The 8,937-nt window shown below is 34.3% G+C and overlaps 1 pseudogene; it reads left to right on the forward strand.

The window, feature by feature from the left end:
* Positions 1-2,322: 2,322 nt before the first annotated feature.
* On the forward strand, positions 2,323-4,811 carry LOC132044755 (cucumber peeling cupredoxin-like; annotated as a pseudogene).
* Positions 4,812-8,937: the final 4,126 nt, after the last annotated feature.

The following is an 8,937-nucleotide window of genomic DNA, read 5'->3' on the forward strand; positions in this document are numbered from 1 at the left end:
ATTAACTGCTAAAGTTAAATTGCTCAGTTCAGTGTAAACTAAACACCCACCGGAAGATGTAAATATTTAACTGCAACAGGACACAATGGTTGTCCAGAGTCTTACGAATTTTCAACGAATTAACCGCAAGTGGCACCTATCTTTAGAGAATAATGGCATATATACTGCCCTATAATGTGCATATCATGCACATAAAAAGAAGGAATTTTCCAGTAATGATAATGATATTGTATGATTCCCAATTAAGTCTGGACTTCTGGCTCCCACCTGCAAAGTGAATATTACATGATTGATTCCAAGAAGATTAAAAATGTAGCGTTCATCAGGTGTACTTCCTCATTGAATTTGTCCCATATTAGTTGTTTCATTTCTTGGAGAGCAACAATTTTCTTTTAAAACTCAAAGTGATCATGTATAAACTAAAAAAGATATTCTATCTATTCCCAATAGTGCGATACTCCCTCCATTTCAAAATACATCCTTATTTTACCTTTTCATTTTGTTTCCACATAAGTGATGTTTTAGATTATCAAAAAAATATTAATGATGTTCTTCCAATTTTATCTTTATTTTAAAACAGAAAGTTTTATATAACCAAAAAACTACTTAAGAGCTACATATTAAGGGTAAATCACTAGAAAGTACTCCTACATCTTACTTTCTAAGAATGGTGTGTCCAAGCTACATACACCCTTATTTTGAAATGGAAGGAGCAGTACTTTACTAGCCAGCAAGATATTGAAAGCCTTCAAATTATTCCTCTGTTTCGATGAACTAGCATTTTAACTTGCATTCACTTGAAGAAAAAAAATTAATTTTCTTTCCAGATGCATCTTAACCACCTTACTAAAACTATACATCCTGAATTTTGGCTACGTTGCCTAGCTCAGTGTTGCCCGTTCATGTTTATTGTTAATTACGCTATCATAGCTTAGAATTAAGGGGTGGGGGATCAAACTTTGCCTCTGTACAATCCGAAATCATTAATTTTATCATCTTATATACTCTGGATATATTCATACCCTTTCATTACCATATCCCCTCGTATTTTTCATTGGCATTAACGAAGCTTCAACGCATTAGTGAGCCTAAAATTCAATTATTCAGAAATCAGAACTTATTACAACTAAGACTAAGAAGTGTAAACATGGGGAATGAAATTCCAGTATTTCAGCGAGTGGGCTGGCTATACAATGACTCAATGAGGTCTCACAATTCTAGAAGTTATATACAGAAAATCGATTTACTGAACGCCGTTTGGAGGATGCTTGTGATTGTTGGGCTAAACGGCCCAAGGATACTCTTAACATGATGTGATATTGTCCGCTTTGGGCCAAGCTCGCACGGTTTTTCCCAAAAAGCCTCACATCATTAAGAATGTCAAACTCCTTATAAGTAGCTCCTTTTTCTTTTCAGCTACCAATGTGGTACTTTGTTCGTACACCCAACAATCTCCCCCTCAAACTAAGTTCCCATGGCTCATTACGGGTCAGAGATTCAACGTGTCAATGTGTCACCCACATCGTCAGAGTATTTACGGTCACCGAAGCCCAAAGGCTATGTATGCATCTTCAAAGCTACGGGTAAAGGTTGTAAACCGGCCTATAGACGGGCAAAGGCACTAAGCCGGGCCCCACGCCACACTCCGCCATCTTCATACTCGTCTGGCCAAACCATTGGGGCTGCGATGCAGCCTTGTTGGATTAGCGACCCCAAAAGATATTTTTAACATGATGTGATATTGTCATTTAGTCGCGTCTGATTTTAAGATACGTATCATTAAGAATATCATTCCTTATAAGTATGCTCCTTTTTCTTTTAATTAATGATGTGATCTTTGTTACGCCCAATGATGATGTCTTCAGATCAATTATCACACCATCGTTTATTGACAACCAAACAAATAAGTATTCTTGCTTGTTTCAAGAAAATTAGCCCTTATTTATAAAATTATTGCCGGCTAGCACTGGAAAGTGCTTATCATCAATATTTGCTTATGAGCTATTTACGATCTAACTAATCCAAACAGGTTATAAATCTCAAGTACCGTAAAAGGTAAGGTTCAGGTCAAGTGTCTATTGACTTTCTTTAATTAAATCTTTATTATTTAGGGACTTGAATCAGTCCTCGTTCTACTTTTCTCCTTCGGATATTTCTTTCCTGCTCATTTCCTGTTGATGTCCCAATGTTAGTCCAACCAACATTAAATTCCTACATTGATTTCCCACCTCTCTTGCTATAGTTTAAATGCAAGACCTAGCACCACGCAAGTTGAGAGTTTAGACCAATTCAAAATCCCTTCGCTTATATATATAGAGCCATATTGCTAGCTATAGATATCTCATCCTTCCCTATCAATCTAGCAATCAGCAACTTCCTCAGTTGTGAATTGTGATATATAGGCAAAATATCTTCCTTTCGTTAAAGTTACCAAAAAGGAAAGACATGGAAAAAATGTTGTGCATGATTTTCTTTGGTGCTTTAGCCATCTCAAGTTTAGTGCAAGACGCAACAGCCCAAACAGTGCATGTGGTTGGGGACAGCACGGGTTGGACCGTTCCAAGCGGTGGTGCCGCAACTTAAACAAATTGGGCTGCTGGAAAAACCTTCAGAGCTGGTGACACTCTAGGTACACTTCAAACCCGTTTGTCCATGAAATTTATTTATTTATTTCTGGAATATTTTTTCATTTTATTTGAAAATCAGTGTTTGGGAATAAAAATTATGAATTCAACTTGAAGTTGTATTTCAAATTTAGAAAACAACTTATAACTTCGTTACCAACTCACTTTTCACATTTCAAGTTAATTATATTTAGTATGTTCGAGATAAATATTATTCCAAATAGTATTTGCAAAAAGTATAACCAAACACATAGGGGCGGATGCACCCTATACCAAGGGGTGTCATCCGACACCGCTTCGTTGATTTTTTTTTATAAATGTGAATATGTATGTAGTCTGAAAAACAGAGTACAAACTAGATATAATAGACATGACGCTGCTTGCCAAAAGAGTTTCATGGCTTGATGGTTAGGTGCCTTACCAGTGTGGTACTTATCCCTAGGTCGACCTGAACAACTGCACTTTCACGTTTGATTTTACATTTTTCTTTAACCGTTAAAATGCCTCTCTTTATCTGCTAAAAATTAAATGTTGTGATTAAGTTAGAGCCTCCGACTCTTGAGAAGTTTTACTATGTGTCTCACACAACTGACATTAGTTGCGTGAGGCTCTTTTTGTGAGATAAAAAAGTGGGACCCACATCTTACACTTTTGGGTCCACAAACTTTGAGTCCAATTTTTTGTCACACCAAAAAGAGCCTCACAAAAATTTTCCCGACTCCCTATAGAGTTAGAATAAAATAAACCAGTCTAACTAGCAATTAGATTATCAAAAATAAGCTCAAAATTAAAATCTTGATACCGCAAAAGAGATCATTCTTCTCCATGATTTGCAACTTCATGGGTATGCTGCTTGCTTCTATAATAATTGTAAGTCGTCTTATTTTTTTGTTTTCCCTGTTCTTAGTTTTTAGTTGGAATTTCTCGAATATATTCATTATTTTTGTGGATTCAATTCCAGAAATTGTTTGGGATTATGTAAATTATTGTTTTATTTTTTTATTCAAATTTAATTTTAATAGGAGAGATATTTTCCTAACACTTCTTCCTATCTTTCACAATTTAGTTCAACATCTCAAAATTCTTCTAACTTAGAAGAAGAAAGCATCAATGAGTTGGAACGAGGTCAACAAAGTGAAGAGGTTGATTTAAATTCCTTAAAATTTGAACAGGGAAAAGATTAGCAATTTGAAAATATCATCCAAATATCTGTGATGCATTAAGAAGAGCATATCTTCAAAATGGTCCTTTTCTAAAATCACAATTTTCCTCAAACAAAAATTTATGGTATTGCGTCGTCTAAATATCGACACCGCTTACAAAAAATCATGCATACGCCGCTGCAAACACACGTTCATCTTCAACTCCAACTCTATAAATTTCCAAATAAAGTGAAAATATTTGGAATCTATGTGTTGAGTCCGACATCGGCTAAGTGATGGGGACTTGGTCTCCTTATATGGTCTTGGACAATCCTCCTCTCGTAAGATAGTTTTTAGGGTTGAGTTAGGCCCAACATCTATTTTTTAACACTATGGTCAAACGCCTGCTTAATTTCTCGATTTTGCAATTTCCTCTGAGATATCCTTTAACTTAAGCTAATTATCAGTGCCTTATTCATGTTATTATGTTTCTTATTTTTGACAGTTTTCAATTTTACGACCAACCAACATGACGTGGTGCGAGTACAAAAAACTTCGTTCGATGGTTGCAATTCGCAGAATGGCATAGGCAGTCCCATAACGACAGGACCAGCAAATGTTACTCTTGACTCTGCTGGAGATCACTACTATATTTGCACATTTGGCACACATTGCCAAAATGGCCAGAAGTTAGCTATTAAAGTTTCTGGCAGCGCTGGCACTCCAGGAGCCAGCCCACCTAACCCGTCTGCTGCTGGACCATCGGGTTCCGTTCCTGGTGCTACTGATCCTCCTCCTCCTCCTTCATCCTCAACGACCGTGTTGGCTAGTGTTATACTCAGTTTATCCGCAATTGCCTTGGCCACTTTTCTTTAAATTGGAACAACTAAGGATGTTTTGAGCTTCCTAGTTTATTGTGATGTACTGTAACAATTTTATTTTTTCGTTTACCAACTTGTATTGGATTCAGTTTTGTTTTAATCGTTGATTGTACTTGTGATATTTTGCGAGTTTAAGGTAAATAAAGGTAGTCTTTTTGCCATCATCGCTACTCTCTGCAGATAATTTTGGTCAACTTATATATATGTCCCTGTAGTATGGCCCAATCAATCCAGAATAAATAATTATGGTGTATCATTCTGCAATTAGTCCTACCAAGCAAGTAAATTTGATAACTCTACCAGTGATGCTCAACAAAAAAATTATCTAAATTAAGTTCAATATACGTATTTGGTACGTAGTGCGTATAAGATACACAGTCCCTAATTAAATTTACCAACTTTTAATGCTCTGGGTGGCTTTGTTCGGTGTGGAAATACATGGTAACATTCAATGATCGTCGTCCGTAGGCGGTGGGCTGTGATGAATTCCACGATTTCAGGGATAATGGCACCTAATAGCGATTATTTTTTATAAAATTTATTGGCATATTTTTCCCTAAAAGTATCTCCAGCATCAAGAGTAACATTATATTGTCTGATTCGCAAGTAATTTAGCGCCTACGTACAGTCCAGAGTGCCACGATTGAATCCAAATTGAACTCAACCCTTATAAAAGCTTTTGAAATCACAGTTGGTATAACACTACTTCAAATATATCTCTAATTATGGTCCAATAAGATTATGTATAGCCTTCACCAGGGGTTTAAGATTTTAATTAGCCTAATTCCTGATTTAAATTCTCCAATTAAGTGACTCATTTCTTTGAAAAAAATAACAATTTTCATTCCAAAATTCAGATTGATGTACCCTTCTAGTAATTAACCACTCCCTCGCTCGGAATGAATTTGCATTTTATCTTGCAAATATTTGAAGAGAAATTAAAACTTCAGAATATATATCAGACAAGCATATATTATATATTCGAATGTAAAAATAATGAACTAGTTGCTCTAAGATATCACATTAAATTTGAAAAAAAAAAAATCAAATTTACAGTTGATAAATAGAGTACACAAAAAATTCAACTTTAACGTAATAATGTATCCAGTCTTCAATTAATCGCAAAAGTTAAATTTTATTTTATGTGATACAATTCATCCCCTCAATTAATTAGACACTCAAACATTTCCCTGACACGCACTATATTTAGACATGTAAAACGTGAACATAATACGTGAATCTGACATTAGGAATCACTTGAAGAGATATAGGTCTGTTGTCACTGATATCATATTAAGAAAAGTAATATTTTTGATTTCAACCATTAAAACTACATCACAAGGTTAAACAATTTCAAGACTATAAATAAATGATAATACGATCTCTCAACTAATGTGAAACATTCTAACAACAATTTTTAAGTCTGGGTACGTTGCCTCATTGTGTCCATTCATTGTTGTCCTTTTGTCACGCTATGTATCACAGCTTAGAATTAGTGGTAGCAATTTGTATGTTGCGATTGAAAATGGAATGCTATTGAAGGTCGTATACACAAAATTTTCCAATCCATTTTGATGGCCTGACCTTATAAGAGTAAACGCGGGCTTCGGGCGAATGTGGATCCCGTCATGTGGAAATGAATTAACGTAGTCGTAAATTACATGCGCAGTGATGCACGGAATGCCGTACGTAGAATATCCTACTTTGACGACAACATCGTTAATTTAAATGGAAAGAATTGCACAAACTAGATAGATGCTTATTAGACTAAGAACTAAGGGGTCGTTTGGTGTGTTTGGTGTAAAGGATAAGCAAAAATAGTTCTGAAATAAAATTTTAGTGCCTTCTTATTCTATGTTTGGTTGGAATAAAAATTCGGAATAACTAATTCCGGGATCAGTTATCCCGGGATTGTAGCCTTATTTTATCCCACCTTGAGGGTGGAATAACTAATCCCGGTATAAGTTGTTTCCCAACCAAACGAGCCCTAAGACTAAACTTATACTCCCTCCGTTCACTTTTACTTGTCCACTTTGAACTTTTCACGCTGTTTAAAAAATAATAAATGAAGTGCATAATTTACCAATGTATCTATATTAATTGATGCATATTTTTATTGAATTTGAAAAATGATTTGAAGTGAGTAATTAATACTATAGGTAAAACGAGAAAAAATAAATTGTCTTTTCTTGATATGCTAAAAGTGACAAATAAAAGTGAAAATTTATTTTTAGAATCTTTGGACAAGTAAAAGTGAACAGAGGGAGTACATCAATAGTGTGATATTTGTTTTTATAAAATCTGTGTAATTAAACATGTTATATCATGTTATTTATCATTTATCATAGGCTATCAAATTAAATCGAATTGCTTGTAATGGTTAGAAACTAGATGAAGAGAATAGAAATGAAATGCTTGAGGCGTGATATTCTCACTGTTTCTAAAAAATGGTTGCCTGTCTATAGAGTTAGCAGACAACACTCCTTTGGGATACACAAGCCTATTAATAATCAACTAAACTAAAAGTAATAGATATGGAGTAATTACGTCTCTATTTATAGATAAGATAAGTAGTTGAAATAGACACTTGTTTCGAAAGGTTGTGTCAACAAACACGTTGGAATATTTCACCATTGGTACCAGTTGGAATATTTAATGACGATGATACCCAAACTAGTTATTTTAAATGTAGTACCCAAATAATTTAAAATATTATTATCCCGATATTCAGTGACGGAGTTAGGAATTTTGTCAAGTGTGTTCGAATTCATATAATCTATATATTAAGGGTGTTCAATATGTAATATATGTCTGTAATATGTAATAATTGACATGTCTATACGGTATAATTTTTCATGTTCAAAAGCCACTGCCAATATTACAAACTATATAACAGAAATTATTTTTTAAATGATCTGATTGTGTGAAACTTTTTTTTTATATATTGTCACTCCATGGAACCTAAAGTCGATGCAATTTCTAGATTTACGAAGGAACCGTTTCTAGAAAAGCCAATACAAAAGCCGTTAATTAGTCTTGATCGGAGTGTGCGGTTTCAAACTGTTTAGTCATGTTTGAAAAGCTGGCATAGCAAAGTAAACGGGGTTACCATTTATCAGATTCTATGAATCCTTATTTGAATTTTTTGGTTCATTGGCCCTTAATTCAAGCAACAACGTATTTCTTCTCCGTTTTTGAATTTCGTATATTCATTTTATCCTTAACGTATTTGACCCGGCAATAGAATCAATTATGCAGCAGCTTAAAACTTCCAGAAGTTTGATTGTTTGTTTGAAAAATTATGAAGAACAGAAATTTGCTTAAAGCGTGTGAAAGATATTGTCCGAATATTTTGCTAAGCATAAACTATATTAGGAATTATTACAAGTTATACCTAGATCAAGCATTGCGTCTATATCCCACCCTCGTGGAGCCCAAATAGACCTGCTTTGCTGTGCGGCCCAACTTTCATGTGCGCATGAGCCCAATCGTATTTTTTGCTATTTACAAGCCCAATAGGAAGATGATTTTTTAATAAAGTGAAAAAAAAAAAAAAAAAGTTTCACAATCAATGAGGGATACTCTCTCTTATGAGATATGCATACTTTCTTCCAACAATAGTATTGTTAGTAGTAACTTATTATATTAGGTGACATTTTACTGAATATATTAATTTGGAAAGAAGTTTACTGTTGGAGTATGATCCGGTTAAGGAGTCAGTGGACTAAATAATCAGTCATTTTCCAAATTGTCAAAACTTTTGAGGAGTAGAAAATAGAAATGGCCAACTTTGGAACTTTCCACTTTGCAATAAATCCAGTCCACCTATTGACGAAGAAAGATTCCAACAATTGTCTGTCCTCGTATTGTTAGGTCTCAGTCGACTTTAGCTTTTCAAAAAAATCGCACCAATTTTATATGAGTCGGTTTGCAAAATCTATAATTAAAGCAAATAAAACCAACGTAAAGTTGATTTCTGATTATGATATATTCCTTTTAGATTTTTCGGTGCTTTTGATTTAAATCGAGTGTTTTTCTATATCACATGGATATTAGATGTTTACTGGAGTACGTAGGTGCTACTAAAGTCTACTTTTAGTGAATTGGATTAAGAAGAAAACCTCTTTACAGTTGCATCAGTAATGAGGAGCCTTTTTCCGAAAATAAAAAACAAGCTTTCAAGTAAGATTAAAACCGCATAGTTGTGTTGCATTAATCTTCCATCTTCACCTGATCCTTTTTCTTTAACTAAAGTCTTTCATGAATTAATACCAAGTTTACCAAAATCAG

Source organism: Lycium ferocissimum, unplaced genomic scaffold, assembly GCF_029784015.1.
Source record: "Lycium ferocissimum isolate CSIRO_LF1 unplaced genomic scaffold, AGI_CSIRO_Lferr_CH_V1 ctg518, whole genome shotgun sequence".
Lineage (NCBI taxonomy): Eukaryota > Viridiplantae > Streptophyta > Magnoliopsida > Solanales > Solanaceae > Lycium > Lycium ferocissimum.